This window comes from Passer montanus, unplaced genomic scaffold (assembly GCF_014805655.1).
Source record: "Passer montanus isolate IOZ18808 unplaced genomic scaffold, ASM1480565v1 scaffold28, whole genome shotgun sequence".
In the NCBI taxonomy this organism is placed as follows: domain Eukaryota; kingdom Metazoa; phylum Chordata; class Aves; order Passeriformes; family Passeridae; genus Passer; species Passer montanus.
In genome coordinates this window covers 36,116-53,257 of record NW_024367483.1, presented here as the reverse complement: position 1 = coordinate 53,257, position 17,142 = coordinate 36,116, and the positions used below count along the sequence as shown (strand labels likewise).

At 40.0% G+C, this 17,142-nt stretch overlaps 1 long non-coding RNA gene across 1 annotated transcript in view; it reads left to right on the top strand.

Moving 5' to 3' along the window:
• LOC120504059 overlaps positions 1 to 17,098 on the top strand; it is a 40,836-nt gene extending 23,738 nt beyond the window's left edge. The window contains exons 2-6 of the long non-coding RNA XR_005627912.1: positions 9,946 to 10,028; positions 11,733 to 11,893; positions 13,710 to 13,795; positions 15,395 to 15,483; positions 17,004 to 17,098. This is a non-coding gene — a long non-coding RNA (uncharacterized LOC120504059). The remainder of the gene's footprint in view (positions 1 to 9,945; positions 10,029 to 11,732; positions 11,894 to 13,709; positions 13,796 to 15,394; positions 15,484 to 17,003) is intronic.
• The last annotated feature ends 44 nt before the right edge of the window (positions 17,099 to 17,142 follow it).

Genomic DNA, 17,142 nt, shown 5'->3' with positions numbered 1-17,142 from the left:
GCAGACCAGCACTGCCAGGACCAGACTTTCCTCAATCTTCTTTAACCCCATCTCTTGATGATTTAGTTATTTTTGTGTTGTCACTGCAAAGTTCTCCTAATGCAAGGACATATCTCAGATTTTTGCATAATTTGTTTTATCCAAAAAGGAAAAATAGATTTATGCTGCTGGGAGATAATTCAGCTGCTGGTGATTCAGCAGCTCATGAGAAGTTCTGCAGCTCTGATGGTGCATTAGTGAGAAAAGTATGTAGAGACTAATCAGGATAAAAAGGGGCAAAGTCTTTTATTAGTTTTAGTATTGCATCAATGTCATGCTTGATGGGAGTTTACTCATGTTCATACATATTTAATGAAATAATAAAAATCAAGGATAACTGAATCATATTTGACTCAGTTTTGTCCTTACTCACACTTGGATAGGGAATTTAATGGTAAAGATATAAAATCTGTTTCCACTTCATGCCATACATTCTTGGTGCAATTATTTGTTACTATTTTCACATCATCCTAAAGAAAAATTTGCAATGTAATGTCATCCTGCAATGGAACAAATGCCCAGAGATTGCCAAGAGTTCTGAAACTTTCGCCTATTCAACATTGTCTAATGTGAATTTTATCTAACTTTTACTCTAGTTCCTGTTGTTTCTTTTGTCTAGGAAAAAATCCAACCTCACAAACAAAACACCTCCAGTTAATTCCTATATAGTAAAACCCAAACAAATAAATAAGAAAACAAAGAAAACACCTTCAACATGTCTTGGTATTTGCTCAGAGACACTCCTAGTGAAAGAGCAGAGTGATGACAAGGAGGGAGAATGCTGAAATTAAAAAGACTTGCAGGCAGGAACAAAGGTAGAAGCATTTGCTTTGAAGCTGGGAGCCTCCTAAGCGTGTCCCAGGTGTGGGCCACATGAGCTGGGGAAGGAATGTGGCTCTGAGGGGTGATGACAGCTCCCAGTCTGTTCTGCCTGGGTCCCAACATGCACCGGTGCAGCTGTTGTGCGTTTGCAAAGGATTGGTCTTTTTCTTGCTTTCTCTTTCCCTTGGTGAATTATTCAAACAATTTGAGTAAAAATTAACCATTATTCTGAACAGAAGCACAGAAACTCTCTGAAGGAAGATGTCTTCTGTGAAGACAGGTTGAGAGAGTTGGGATTATTCACCCTGGAGAAATCTTACAGGATTTTCCAATACCTGAAAGGAGCCTACAAGAGAGCTGAGAGGGAAGTTTTAGGATAGGACAAGGGGTAAGCTCTACCTCACCACTCAGGCCCCTAAGTATTAGAGCCAGACTGAAAAGATAAATGTTAAGAGCTATGTAAAAGGTTGTGTGTTCCATCCATTTTCATCAGGCAAGAAATGTAGCTGGTTTTATTACAAAGGAATAGTAAACAACATAATTTAATGATAGCATACTCAACTTATACTCAACTTATATCACCCAGTCATCAGTGGGGCCTGGATCCTGGCTCAGAATGTTACTGTGTTTAAGAGAAAATGCTATGTGGGATAGAAATCATAACATCATTTATGTTGTTGGAAAAGACCTTTAAGACCGTTTAGTCCAACTGTAAACTCCATAAAACAACTCCATTAATAATTTGTTCAGTTTACTGTGAACACCAGTAAATAATAGAAGCAGGACTGTAGGATACAGTGACAAAGATTAAGAAATAAAGAACAAATGCTTGCTTGGATATTGTTATGAAGTTCATTTCAGAGAGTCCAGTTATTGCATGGAAATTAAGAGCTATGACCTCAAATGGTTGACAAAATTCATCCATCCATCCAAAATTAGCCTGTCTTCCAAAATTGCTGATAAGTGTTAAAGTTTTTGCAGTTTTAGAAGGAAACAAACAAACCAAGCAACCCTCCCAAATCTAGGGCTCAGTCAAACACCTGCAGAGTCCCAAGGGAGGGCTGGCTGTGCAGCTGGCTGAGGGGAAGATTATTTGTAACCTCCCTGGTCCCTTCTCATATCCATTTATCCAGACCATTAGGGCTTTTTTGTTGTCCCCAGAGCTGGAATTCAGAGCAGGCTTGTGCTGGGACAGTAAATCTGGTGTAGAAAACATGAGGTTCTGAACTCACTTTGGCAGGTTTTTAATTTCTTTATGATTTTCAAAAAGTCCTGCAGCCAAGCAGAGAGGGACAAAGTTGAGGTCTGTGCAATTGCCAGTATTGAGTTCTTGCCTTATATACCAGGGCTGAAGGGAATCATCTGCTCCTCAGATGTTTTTATTTATTATCTTTGTGCAGTGAGAGCTAATCTGCAGTAATAACAAAGATTTATTATAAATGTAATAAACTGCTTTTAAAACTCCAAGTGACTGTGGAGTGGCTTTGGTTCAATGAACCAGTGGAGGTTTCTGGACTTTGAGCATCCCTCGTGAAGGCAGAAGCTTCTGAATTCAGGATTGCACTAAAGCAAAAAGAAAACCAAGAAATAAACACTTGCAGGAGAAGATCTCAGGCAGGGTGGTCCCCAGCCTTGTTGGTCTCAGTGTTTCTGTTTTGCTGAGGAAAGCAAGAGAAGCCATGTGAGACACTGCCCCAGATGTGGGGCCTTCACAGTGGCCACCAGCCAGGAGAAAGCAGAGAGCAAAACCAATTTCTAGGATGAGATAGGAGAGGGGGAAAGAGGTGGGAAGGAGCAGCACTCAGCTGAGCCAGCCAGCAGTGTAGGTCTTTGCCTTTCTGCTTTTATTGTGGCTGTGAAATGCACAGAATTGCTGCAATTTTGGGGAAAGCTGTGGAAATCACCCCATTTCTCAATTCTTTTGGTAGAGCCTGAGTCTTCTGTTCCTCTTGACCCACAAGACACAGAACATCAGGCCCATCACTGAGATCTCTCTTCTGTCCTTTCCTACTCTGTCTCTACCTGTATGACCATGGTTGTGTGGCTTCTGGGAGCAAAAAGCCACAAGAAATGGGGACATTTCCCACAGTCCTCTCATTTGAAACAGTTATGAGTAATCTGACTGGATCTGTAATTTTTTTTCAGATAACAAAAGCAAAGCAACTGGTAAAGACAAGGTCATTTGACCCTAAAATTCATAATGTGAACTCTGCCTCAAAATATTTAGGGTGGAGTTTTCATAGAATACTTTCCTACTTGTTTAGAAGTAGAGATCAAACAAAGCACAACTTGATTTCTAGGTAGAAAACCCCAAACAATTTTAACATTAAACCAAAACCTCAGACTGTACCGAAATAAAATTTTTTATCTTCTCTCTTCTGTCCTTTCTTTCCATAACATAGAATTGTTCATAGTTCCCATTCTCTATTGGACAACTTTTTCTTTTTTTCATGTGCTTAAAAAAAATAATTAATTAAGCAGAGTCTTTTTTGCTTAAGAAAGGGACAATAAGTGCCCTTCTAAAAGTATCATTATAGATTTTCTCTTTCCTAATGCATGCAGCTCCACCATTAGGATGATTAAACTCATTTTAATGTAGTGCCAGCTGGGTGGAATTGTTGCCTTCCATCAGAGAACCATTGCAAACAGATAACCTGCTTTGTTTATATTATTCTCATGTAGAAGGCTGGTTTCTGTCTCTGGACCTGCTAAATCTTTGGGGATATGTCAGCTCTTTCATCTTTTCCCTGAGCTTGTTTTAGAATGGCATTCAGTGGCACTGTGGATGTGGTGGGATTTGCTGCACAAGTGATAAGGTTATCAAATTTTGAGTCCTTCTCTATGCAGCAGTTTAACTCCCCCTTGTTAAGTCAAGTTGCCTTTGGGGTTTTTTTCTGCTCTCCATTCCCCCTCTGTGACAGTAGCCAAAACAAGGAGTTGTTAAAATCTTTACAGATCTGAACAGGACCTTGAAAACTGGTACCAAAAATCATGACACCTTATTCTGAGATTAATCCCAGCTTCTTGACAATACTGGGTCTTTCAGAAAATCACATTTTCCCGGGTGCTAAAGGCAGTGGTACCACTCCCATCTCTTCCATCACTCATCAGACAGAACAGGATTTATATACACCTCCATCCTGTATTAATATATGCATTCTATACAGTTTTGCCATCCTTATTTGCTAAGGAACAGAATTTCTTATCTCATCATGAATTTTCAACCCTTATCTGTAGTGGGTTTATAACTAATTGGCTCTTTTCCTATTATGATCATATTTTTCCATTGAAATCAGTTCTAATTGGATTGAATCTTAGCAAGAAAGGCCAAATGTTGCCAGAGAAAATCTGCTCTAGTCGGTAAATCTTGTGGTTGCACACAGATGACATTACTGAAATAGATAATCCTCTACAGATGCATTAATTTCATAATCTAAAAATGCTCTCTAAAGTATTTTACAAGAACAAATAAAGGCCAGCTAGATGACACAGCTTACAATGGTAAATAAATAATTGCTAACGCAAGTCTGTGATTTGAAAAAACTTTTGAAACCAGCATTTCCCACTCGATCAAAATTTGTAACACTACTTTTCCCACAGAATGTCTCTGTAACCATATTTACAAACTCAGTTATTTTACAGAAATAGGTGATCAAAGCTTAGAAGAACCTGTAGCAAATCCTGTTTGCTTGACACTTGGAGCAGTTGGCATCCAGCCTGGTGTCCTGAGGATGTGCTCCCAAGGGAAAAAAGTATGTATGACATGCATCCTTGTAAAACTTGTGCTGCTTTCTTTGGCACTCCCCCTGTCCCAGGGCCCGTGTCCATGTGGTAGTTCTGCTTTGTTTTTTCTAATTACTAACAGCTGAGAGAGCTGGTGGCCAGGGAAAAGATCTTGAAACAGCTCTAACAGGTGTTCCAAGGCCAAAGTTTCTGTGCAGCACAGGTGTAAAATGAGATGTTTGCTGCACCTGATCCACTGTTGATCAAATGGAACAAGCACTGGACAAGAAAATACAAGCCGGTTTTCCTAAATAGCTGCATTGTCCAAGGCACTGTGCTGAAAGAGGTGTGAACTTTCCTTTAACAACTCTATTCTCTGTCTTTTCCAAAGGCTTTCAACAAATGGATTGAAATCGCTTATCTGTCATGGGCATTTCCAACATGCTGGAAGTGTTTCAGTACTCTGGAGAACATGTGTACCTTTCCTGAAATAGACCCTTTTGTTGGCTCTTCAGATATTGCTGGAATCATGGACATGGGCAGCTTTACCTGAGGTTCCTGAAAACTACTTATGAACCTTTTTCCCTTGGAAAATGTTACATTAACAGCCCTCCTTATGCAATGTTTGGAAACAACTGAAATGTTTATAACAGATTATAAGAAATAGAAAATATATTCTGCCCTTCTACTGCAGTCAACACCTGTGTGAAGTTAAGGCTTATTTCTTTTATGCTTTGCAATGAGTAAGGTTTTGTACAATCAGGTTTTATTTTTATGTTATTTCTTGTAATTTATTCATAAAATCCAACATGTAAATTTTAGTACCTGCAGTTAAGTCCAGTCTGTTGGGCCTTAGTGCATCCAAGGGGTGTTTCAGGCCATGTGTGAGTAGTATTTTCACAACTGGGTGTTTTGTTTGGATGGAGTGACCTTGATATGATCCTTTGAGCCCTAGATTTTTATGGTGTTCATAGTGGAAACCTTTATCCTGCTCCCTGTAGTGAGTGCTGGTGTGCTGCCTGCTCTGGGCCTGAGACAGGAGTCCTTCTCCTCTCAGAGTAAGATGCAGGGCACTGGGGTAGGTTTGTCCCTTTTCAAAGAGTCACTGGTGATTATTCTGGTGCAAAAAGTATGGAGAATGTTGCAGAAAAAATCAGTACAAAAATAGGGTGTGGAGTCTTGGAGTGATGGGAAAGGACTGGCTTTTCTATGCTTATATATGTTTGTGCAGATGGTGATGTTCATAGCTGTGTGCTTTAGAGCTGTTGTACCTGAGCCTGAAAATGGAGCTGTGGCCTAAAATGCACTAAATTTCAGCAAGAAACAAAATTCACTGAAAATATTGTGATGGGACCTGCCTATTATGTCAGTCCCCCGACACAAGCTGCAGGTGCTCTGTAGTTGGCAACTTCTGTGGGGTCTGGAGGATTTTTGTATGGAGGCTCTGCCATATGGCTGACCAGGGACTGGGGTTTTGTGTAGCAGGGTGATGCCTGAGTGTGGTTTACTCTTTAACACAAAGCTTGCTGCAATGGCAGTTGCTATTAAATTTATCAAAGAATTATTAACACTAAACCAAAATATCTACATAGAAATCACTGTCGAGTTTCTCTCAACAAAGCACCAGTGATGGCACCAGAGGAACAGGCAGTAACTGATGCCCGGGAATTCCCCCTGCACAGGAGGCAGAACTTCTTCCCTGGGCACTGCCTGAGCCCTGAACAGATTGTCCACAGAGGGTGTGCAGCTCTTAAATTCATGCTAATATAGCCCAAAACTATGAGAGAAGCCTCGAAGCAAAGAAGGAGAGACCCAGAAGAACAAAAAATATTGGCCTGTAGACAGAATTTCGAGTGTTCTGGCAAGGACGAACACAGAAATTACTCTAAAGGGAATGAAAAAAAAAACCCAGGGAACATTTGGAAGAGAAAGCACAATAAATGGGGAAAATTGGCAATGAACAGCAATCTTAAATTAACTGCAACCTTGTGTTAAGTCTTCTGTTTTGTTGATTCTCACTTCAGATTTATGTGACACCTGATATGTTTCAGTTTCTCAATAAAGCATAATCTTGCATTAAGATAATGTAAAATTGAAAAACAATTATTGAGAAAAAATATATCTAGGCATCTGAACTGCGTTCATGTGTATTTTTTCATAGTGTAATGACTGTTAACTACTGCTGACTGTTATGCAGAAAACCCCATGCTCTGCTTCATCATGTGCAAAACCCCCAAGTGACAAAAAAGATACAAATAGATTTAAGAAATAATCAAGTAGCTAATAAGGAGTAAAGGAATAGTTTTTGAATATTTGTGTGTTGTGTATTTCAAATAACAGAAATAGGAAAGGTAGAAAGAGCTGTCCTCAAGGTCTATGACTTTCTTTTCACTTTTGGACAAAAATTTAGTGGGCAGTAGGAAGTACTGGTCCCATTTAGGGTTTCCTCCAACATTTTTTGTCTCATAAAAGGAAAATTAGTGAGCACTTGCCTCAGAAGTGGCATTGGTAAACTCTTCCCTTGGCCTCTTTTCCTCAGCTTTTAGGAAACCAGAATTTTCTCAGATCTCTGTTTAAGACCCTTAACACCTTCCATACTTACCTGAAATTGAGTTTAGGGCAAGATTCTTCCATACATGAACACACACTGACCTTAAGTGCAGTAATTTCTTATGGCTCAGGTTAAAGTTTTGTCCCAAGTCATTTCTGCTCACCAAACCTTGGGAGGGCTGATGTACCTCACTGTCATCCTCGTTTATTGGGCCAGACTTTCTGCCTTTCTCTTAAAATGTGTCCTCCTTTTCACAACACCTTTCTGGGTGTAACAATCTCTGGGTTCTCTGCTTGTTTATCTTCATGGTGCACTGGCCCTCTAACAGGTGGTGGAAAAAAGCTGATAATAGTTCACTGGATTACATCCTTTACCATGGGCACTGTTTTGAGCAGGTTTTTGAAATCTGTTTTATCAGAGTTATTTAATGATAACGTCAGCAGTGAAAGTTCTGTGATCATCTGCTACATTCTAAATCCTGCAATTTCTGTTTCATTACAGGCCACATCTGTGATTCTTCTGTTGCTGTGAAACATTTGTTTCACTTGTGCTACTAAAAACCCTGCAGTACCTTCAAGTTTCTAATTATTGTTATTGATCTCTCAGCAGATAAAAGAGTCCTCCAAGCCCATGTCTGGCTTCTCTTTGGTGTATTGAAACTATGTGGGGGGCAAAAGGGCCTTTTTTCCCATTTAATAATGAAAAAACCTATTGGCCAGCACATTGAATTAATGCTTTCATGTAAGACGTGTTTTCTATGGAGACCTGCCATGTTTGTTTCATGTGAAGAGAATCACACTATTTTAGTGTGCAGGAAATGTCTGATCATCTCTGCATCTTTCCTCCCACAGCAGTGATTAATCACTCCCTTTGAAAAACTTGTATTTTTGCAGTTGGAAGGAAAACATTGATAACTGATTAAATTCTAGCTCTGCAAATGCTGCCTACACACAAATACAGCATTTACACACATAAATAATTACTTAGGTTTTAGACAGACTTGCCTCTAATTTATGCTAAAATACCTGAATACTTGGAGACTTTGTGAGTTAACTTTGGAGTTTGGAGGTGTTTCAATCACTGTTATGGAAGACCCACATATTTTGAGTAGTGGTGAGTTTTCCAGCTTTGATGATTCTATGAAACTACAGATCCCAGGACAAATTCCTGCTGGAATTCCACTGGTAACTGGCTTTCAACCAGGGTGAAAGAAATATTCCCAGCTTCTCCCAAATGCTATACCCATGTATCTCTGTTAAAATTTAGTGGCTCTTCCAACATTTAAATGTTCCTATAACTCCAGCAGAATTTGCTTGGTGACTCCCTGAGTACCTATAGTTTGTAACCTGGCTTATCTTTTTGCTCCATTATTCTTCTTACTTACATTATTCTCTTACTTACTGCTGAGATTTTGAGTGCTGTAGACTGTGAGCTGCAGTTATTTCAGATTCTGTGATAAAGGCTAACACAACAAGGATTATGTCTCAGGTGCTCCCTATGCAAGGGACTGTCTCCTTCCATCACCAAAATTGAATTTCAATTTGCTGAATTTAAATGGTGTCAGGAATTCACTGCTTCTTTTTGGAAGCTCAGGAGTGGCAGCTGAAGCATCTAACACCCACTTAACAGCATACACTGGAATAATAAAAGCTCTCAGAAACAAACTACCAAGCTCACTGATTATTGCATTGACTTTGGCATCCTGTGGCCCAAAATTTTTTTGCAGCATTTCATGTGCTGGGCAGCTGAAGTGTGTGTTCCTCCACACAAATGTTTATGTAGATAGCCTGAAATGTTATGTAAATAAAAATTAACTCCACAGCCTTATCATGATTTATAAAACCTACACTGGGATTTGGAAGCCTGTTTTGCAGCACAGTTTGCAGTGGAACACGAAATGGGACTGGAATGGAGCCTGGTTTGTGTGAGAGGCACAGTAAAGTGAGAGGGAGCCAAGCTACAGTCACCAAGCTTGTTTCCTGCAGCACCCCATCTCTTTTCTTGGTGGTCTCCTGCTCCTGGCCAAAACAGGAGCATGGCAGAGGGGCAGGTTTTCCTCCAAGCACCCTCAGATTCCTAGCACAGTGTAAATGGGAAAAGCAAAGGCAACACTTAGGAGCTACTCAGCTGTGTGTAGGGTGAGGCAAACATTAAACATGTTACTGTCCTGTATCCCCGGGATGAGGTAAATTTAAACACTTCATCTTGTTGGCTAAAAAACCACGCTGGAATTCACAGGAATTTTCACGGGAGTGTTCACAGGAATATTCACAGGAACCTGTGAGCATTCCTTAAGAATGATTGGACTTAAAATTCTGTCACAAGTCATTCTGGTGTGACCTCATGCAGAGCCAAGATTTAGCCAGCACGTCTTGTTGGATTTCCCTCTGGAAAGTTCACACTGTGGTTTGATGCTCTGACCATTTGAATGCTGATTTTTTTTCCTCCCCCCCACCTTAGCAAATTACATGGAGAGTTCTTGAATTTTGCAGTGGTTGTGAGAAAATAAATGTAATCTGAGGGCCAGATCTGTTAGGAACTGGCAGAGCTCCATGGACTTGCTAAGGTTGTGCTGCCCCAGCATTCGTAAAGGTCAGATGGTTACAGACTCAAGAGAGCAGCACAACATTTAGGGCTTTGGCCAGCTTCCAGATTGGTGTGGTCAGTCTTGCTTTTCTTCAGACTTTGGGGCTTATTAGCTTATATCTACTTGCCCTCTGCAAATATGCAAAATAACCTTTTTAAACATGGCCTACTTAGCAAACCAGAACACTCGGCTTGCCAGAATATGTCTGTGCTTTCTCTTACAGCTCGTGGCTCTGTGTGGAGTTCTCCTTCAGTGATTTTGCACATCTACAGCTTCTGTGGTTGTGGGTGCAAATCTCACAAGCAGGTGAGTGAAATTGTAGTTCCAGCTCAGGTCCTCAGTCACAGCTCTGAGACTGCAGATGAAGATTTTTCTCCACACAGAAATAGGGAGGAGTTATGATGTTGTGACTTATTCTATAGGACAGCAGCACCTCTCTTACGGCCTCACTTTCTTGAAGATGAGAACAAAATCATTTTAGATTAAATTTGGCTTGTTAGAACTGTCAGAATGCCTCATTCTTCCACAATTTCATTCATCTTCCTGAGGAAAGAAGCCTTTGCATCCAGCAGCTGACAGGAAACAACAACTAATGATGATTATTTGTATAATCTAGAAGTACTTTCTCTTCCTTTCATTTGGGAACACTTGCACTTTCTTGAAGATGAGAACAAAATAATTTTAGATTATTGAATTTGGATTGTTAGGACTGTCAGAGTACCTCATTCTTCCACAATTTCATTCATCTTCCTGAGGAAAGAAGCCTTTGCATCCAGCAGCTGACAGGAAACAACAACTAATGATGATTATTTGTATAATCTAGAAGTACTTTCTCTTCCTTTCATTTGGGAACAATTGCACTTTCTCTGAGTCCCTGAGTTCAGCTGAACAGCAGCCAAACTGCATCACTCAGTTATTTCTTCAGTCTTTTAGAAAGGGCAGGACAAGCAAATGAGCAAGACTGAAGTAAGAAGGGCTTCATTTTGGGGGTGGAAAAGGTTTCTCTGTGTTTTGACACTGAATTGGAAAACCTGAATTTTTCAGAAACACAAGAAAAATATTTAATATTCCTGATTGTAAGATGAGCAGGAGCAAAGGAAGAAAAAAATTAATGGGTAGAATTCTTTAAGTTCATTAATACCTTTGGAGGAAAGTTTGCTGTAAAATGTCATCTCTGATTTCTTGCGAGCCTGTGAAACTGTAACAGAGGTTCTGAGGCCTAAAATACATCAAATGCTGAAGAAAAAGTATAAATGGGAAATCAAATTTTATATCAGTTAATTGGTCATTCTTTTCATAGACTCACACTGTCACAGGATGGTTTGGGTTGGAAAGGAGCTTAAAGCTCATCTCCATTTAATCCATGCCACAGGCAGGGACACCTTCCACTGTCCCAGGCTGCTCCAAGCCTCATCCAGCCTGGCCTTGGACACTGCCAGGGATCCAGGGGCAGCCACAGCTGCTCTGGGCACCCTGTGCCAGGGCCTGCCCACCCTCACAGGCAGGAATTTCTTCACAATATCTAATCTAGACCTGCCCACTTTCATTTTAAAACCATTCCCCCTTGTCCTGTCACTCAGGCCCTTGTGAATAGTCCCTTTCCATCTTTTTTGTAGATTCCCTTCAGGTACTGAAAGGCTGCTGGAGGTCACCCTGAAGCCTTCTCCAGGCTGAATAATCCCAATTTTCTCAGCCTTTCCACTAATCTGTATGCTGTAGTTTGGCAAGAATGGCAGGGAGAGACATCTCAGCAGAGATTTTCCATGGGAATTGTGTTTGATGTCATTGGGAGGACTTTTATTTCCATTTCTGATGCAATAGTAGGTTTTCAGCACGTACAGCATTTCCCATTTGGAGTTCAAGGAAAGCTAATTTCCTGATTTTTATTCTGGAAAGACACATGAAGTTTAAGTAATAGGTAAGTTTAAGTAATATAATGCATTAAAAAGGGAGCAAAGTGTTTGCACTATTTGCTTTATAAATTAGTGTTTTTGTTACTTCCCTGTCCAGAGAAAATTGGTGTGTTCCTGTGCCTGAGGACATCATGTGGGAAGTGCAAAGCAGTTTTTGCTGGTCTACGGTTCATTAAAAAATAAAAATAAAATTAAAAAGCAGCTTGCCATTAGTGGGTCATCTGATGCTGTAACTGTGTGCTGGTCCCCAGCTTCCAGGTAGGTTTTACAATAAAGTTTGTTTCTGGGGGTTTTCAATTTGATTTTTGAAAAATTATTTATCTGTACTTTCTCAACAACATGCTTTGTCCACACCTGTTATTCCAGTCTTCTGTGCTGCCAGGAGGCTTTCCCAGTTATCCTTTTGCCAGAGTGTTTCACTGCAGATGTGTTTTGGCATGGAAATGACATCCACACTTTCTCTTTGCAGTCTGGCAGAGCTGTGAGTGGCAGCCATGACCTCACTGATGCCATCACCACTGTGCAGAAAACATAATTATGGTGTAGTTCCCTAAGGATCTCTGCATTTTGTGTGGTGGTACCTTCATGCAGACAGCAGGGATTTCAGGGAGGATTGTTTTATTCCCTGTCCATTCCTCCCCCATTTGGCTGGTTACCTGCTCCCAGTCCTGCCTGCCAGGTGCCTCTGCTGAGAGGAAGAGCCAGTGCCCCCTGTGCCTGGCCATGGCTGAGGGAACAGCCTGCAGAGGGAATTTTTCAGCTCCTTGTTTATCAGAGGCTTGGAATTGAGCTGGGAATCAGAGTTAGTCTGATTTGCCTGTTAGCATCCAGCTCTGGTTAATATCAAAGACAGCTGCAGTGCTTGCACAAGACAGAGCCTTAGCTGATCAGCTAGCTCGGTTTACTGTGCAGGAAAAGGCCAGAGAAAGCTTTCATTTTAATGGAAATGTGGTTCTGCAATACATAAACAAAGTTTACTCAGAAATCCTGAGCAACAATCACGCTGTAAGAAGTTGTCTCTTTGTTTTGTTTTTCTTTTCTGTGTTTCTGGTGTCCTTTCCAGTAGAGGGGTTGTTCATGTCTGGTGTTGTGGGCCAGGAAAAGAAGGAGCAAGCCTGAAAAACCCCTCATTTTCTTGTAGGACCAGATCCTTCCTTTGGATGTGCTTCTTATTGAGTTCACCAGATATTTCCCAAGTGGAGCTAAGCACAGAGCTTGACCTGGTGATTTTGCAAGCCCCAGTTTAAGTTTCATGTGTGCTTTTATCCAGTCAATCAAACAGCTGTTTCTCCTGTGAGATGAATGCCCTCCTCTGAGATGTCTCCAGGCAATGTTTGGCTGCTCTGTCTTTTCTCGTGCTTCTCACAGACCCTCTCTCTCTGACCACTGGGTGTCAGTAAAAGACTGCAAAGTGATTTTCTGTAATTAAATATACATGAGTGGCTCTCAGGCTCTGTGGGTGTTCCTTACTTAAGGTGGCCAAGACAAATTTGAGAATACAACTCACACACACCAGGAGTGTAGAATAATTAACAAAAGCAGCTCAGATAAGTAAGTTTTTCCTCAATCATGTTACTATTCTATTTGAATTAATTCATACTATAAAGAAACTAAATAAATCAAAGAAAAATAATTTATCTTTTTTTTTCTTTTCAAGCAAAACCACTATTCCCAACATAATCATGAGGTACAAAGCTGTTATATTTTACTCCATTCACATTTCTTCTGCTTTAGCCAATATGTGAACTGGAGGTTCCAGTCCTGAAAGGTGCTGTCCTCGTGCAAAGTCATCTGTAGGAAAACGCCCTTACAAATGTATGAGGGCACCATTCCACACCATTTAAAAAACCCTGTATTTTCAAGGCTCGTCCTCCTTTCACCAGTGGGGAAAAATTCTGCTCTGGATTCTTGTCTGAATGAACTCAAAAGATGTGAATATCTCACCTGAGACATGAGCTGAAAATTTAGTGACAGCTGAAAATAATTTAATTGAATAGAATGGTTAATTCTGTGTATGCACATAATAGCTCCTCTATTTACATGTCACATTTGTTTTATGTTGAATTTTGTTCAGTATGTTGAAGGTGTAAGAGCATTGGAAGAAACCTGAAGAGTTTTGGACATCTGTCAGGAAACAAGTGGCCCCTGGGAGCTGGGCAGGTATCACAAATATTTGGGCTTATGTAATAGGCACATTAATTGTATAGCACTGCAAAAATGAACTGCTGTCAAAAAAATGAGAGTTTCAGTCAGTTTGGGCCTACCTCTTTAGGCTGCAGAGTCCTCTGACCACTGAAATAAGTTAAATAGTCAAATGACTGTGGTTTTCTGCTCCATAATGCTGCCATGTTCAGGAGGTACTGTGCCTTTGCTCAAACTCTATTCAGACTTAAAGGCAAATTTGAAAAATTAAACCATGTAAATACTTACTTTAAAATAACCTATTTTGATGGTCATTTCTTAGAATAAAAAAAAATCTGCAGCAGACTCCAGGGCCATATAAATAAAATACACATTGAACTCCTGTTCAGAGTACAAATAAAACAAAACAAGATTTGTGCCAGAAGTTTTCTTTTGCATATACAAAATTGAACACTGAATTTCCCCTCTAGGTTCTTTCTCTTTCCAGAGCGGATGGTAAAATTCCCAGTATTTGAGACTTACCATGCTACGCAGTTATGGTGTGGAGCAAGGAGCAAAGGTTTATTTAGCTGAATCTGTGTCAAAAACCTCTTAATACTGTGATTTGTAGGTGTACCCAGCCTGTGTGTACAAATTAGGGGGAAATAACAGCTGAGTACTGCTGAATTCCCATTTCTTCCCTGCCCAGCTCCTGCCCCTACTCCTGGTGGAAAAGAGCTGTAAAGTTCCCACCATTGTCATTCATGTTACAGCAGCTCTGGAGGTCGAAGGCAAAATCTCTGGGCAGCTAAAATCAAGAATTACCATTATTTTCATTGTATTGTCAATGAAATAAAAAATAGCATTTTTGTTTTACTCTAAAGCTTAAGTCTTCAATGGGTACCTCCTTAAGTGTGCTAGTGAACCACACCACTTGTTTTAATTATAAGAATTTCAGTTCTTTTGAAACAGTGATGCTTGAAGATTTTTTAAAGAAGTTTTTATTTCAGCAATGGAACAAAAGACTCTTAACTGGTCTGTTGTCATTTGTAGTGGTTGGAACATGAAATACTTCTCTGTTTTAACAGTATCTAGTACTGAGAGTGTTCCGTGTGTAACATGCTCTTAAATAGTTCAGATCAAAGCCTATGAACTGGATGTCTCTCAGCATTAATGAGAACAGATAAGCTGGAGCCACTCTGCTTTTACAAACTTGATTTTATTAGACATAAACAGATCACATCCCAAATTAGATTTGTGCAGTGGCAGAGAACCAGCACATATATTGAATTTGCAGACCAGAAATCTAATATTTTTGTAAAAAATAGGTACTTCAGGCAAATGTTTCTTCATCTAAGTAAGACATGATTAATTTCAAAGTTGCTCAATAACAATGTAATACTTCAATATTTTTGTACATTGCCTCACCATTTTAACCACCATGACTTCAGAAAGGAGTGAAAGTGAAATAAAGGAAGGGTCAGACATCTCAGAATTGTATTTTTTGGGAAATTTGAATAGGAATCCCACCTGGGAGCTTTAGGATGATTATCAGGAGGGTATTTGCTGGACCTGGTCCAGTTCCTGCCAAGCTGGAATGGAGAATCCTGTTAAATTATATCTTTTTTTTTTTTTTAGGAAGAACCCCTTGTTTCCAGAGAAGGAATCACCTCAAGCTGTTCTAGACCTCCAGGAATGATAACTTTTATTCTCCATTTTAGACTGAGGTAAAATGTAGCAAAAAACGAGTTAGCAGTGAATGGTGGTTTTTCACAATCAAGATAATCCATCTCTGGACTACCCTCATATGAGTTGTGGTGACGTTTTCACTATCAGAATTTTCTATCAAAGTCTTAATATTTTATAATAGACAGTAATTAATTTGGGAATGACCTTTGATATGTGCTGTACAGGAGATCAGCCTCCTACAGTGGTCACTTCTGGCCTTATGATTTATGCCTTTATTTCAAATGTTTAATACTTGCAATTTCAGTGTTTTATTTCATAAAATTAAAACTCTTGTGTTGGTGGCACATGTCATGTTTCCCAAAAGCAAACAGCATAGAAAAAACTACTGTCTTTGGCTGGTTTGAGACTAAACAAAAATTTAATTAAATCTAAGGGATTAGTGAATGTAAAAAGGAATGAGAACAAACATAGAAGTAATTTAAGAGATCAGAAATACCGCCAGCTAGCTTCAAGAGAGTCAAAAATGGCATGAGTTTTAAAAGTGCATGTTAAACAAAACAACAAAATAGCACCTGCAGCCTCCCCCTGTATAATTGAATATTTTAAATTATGCCATCCAATTTGGGGAATACTAAACTGCAACCCAAATAAAATTACTTCAAATAACACTTTGTTCTTTAATAGAAGTGATGATTTAAATGCAGTTTGAAATAGAATGAAACATAAGTATATGGGTAAATGTATATACACGTGAAAAATCACTTTAGAACAAAGAAAATCTATCTCCTAGGAAGCAATCTGATAATTTCCAAGATAAACTCTCTTTGAAATATGGCTCTGCCCCTGAGAGCACCCTGCCACTGGTTCTGGTCCAAAGTGACCTCCTGGGAGAGTTTTTGGCAGAAAATGCCCACCAGGCTTGGGCTGGAGCTGGTGTAGGATGGCAGGGACAGGGAGAAGTGACTTTCTGCCTGCCTGGGCTCTGCCTCTCACTCCAGAGCACTCCAGGCCTTTCTGAGACATTCCTCAACCTCTCCCACCCTGTCAGTGAAGAAAGTTTTTGGCAGTGGTGTGGGTCAAGCTGTAAAGCTCTCTTCAGGGGTTCAGCGTGCTGCCTTCATGGAACAGATTAGGGACTCTGCAGTTAATACTTCTCTGCTTGCTGATGAGGTGTGGAGTGACAGGGACATGGGGAAGCTGTGTTTTCCAGCTTCCCTTGCTTATTTGCTATCTCTCCATCATTTACTTTCAATTAAAAGATTAGTGGTAGTTTACTTCAACCACTGTGATATGAAGCTCCTGCTTCTCTAATTGCAGTTGAGGAGGGAGAAAGGATAAAGAAATAATCTTGTAGGCTTGGAGAAGGAAAGAAGGAAGAGCTGTCTCCTAGCAGCAGTCTTTGCCCTGAACTCTGCCATGGCCACTGAAATTTGCTATTATGTGTGTCAAGAATGAGATGCAAATTATTATCTATAATAATTACCTGCTGGAGTATTTTGCATTTTAAGGGTTTAATTGAAGCTCATTTGGTGCCAATGTGTACAATTATTTATTTCAGCTGAAATAACCCTCTTTAAGGGAGTATTTGGCCAGTAATGCAGGCTTGCCTCTGAGGGCAAATCCTCTGAATGAGCTGCAGATCACAACACCCAGGCAAGTATTCCACACAGAAGGGTTATTTTCTTGGGCTTTTATCT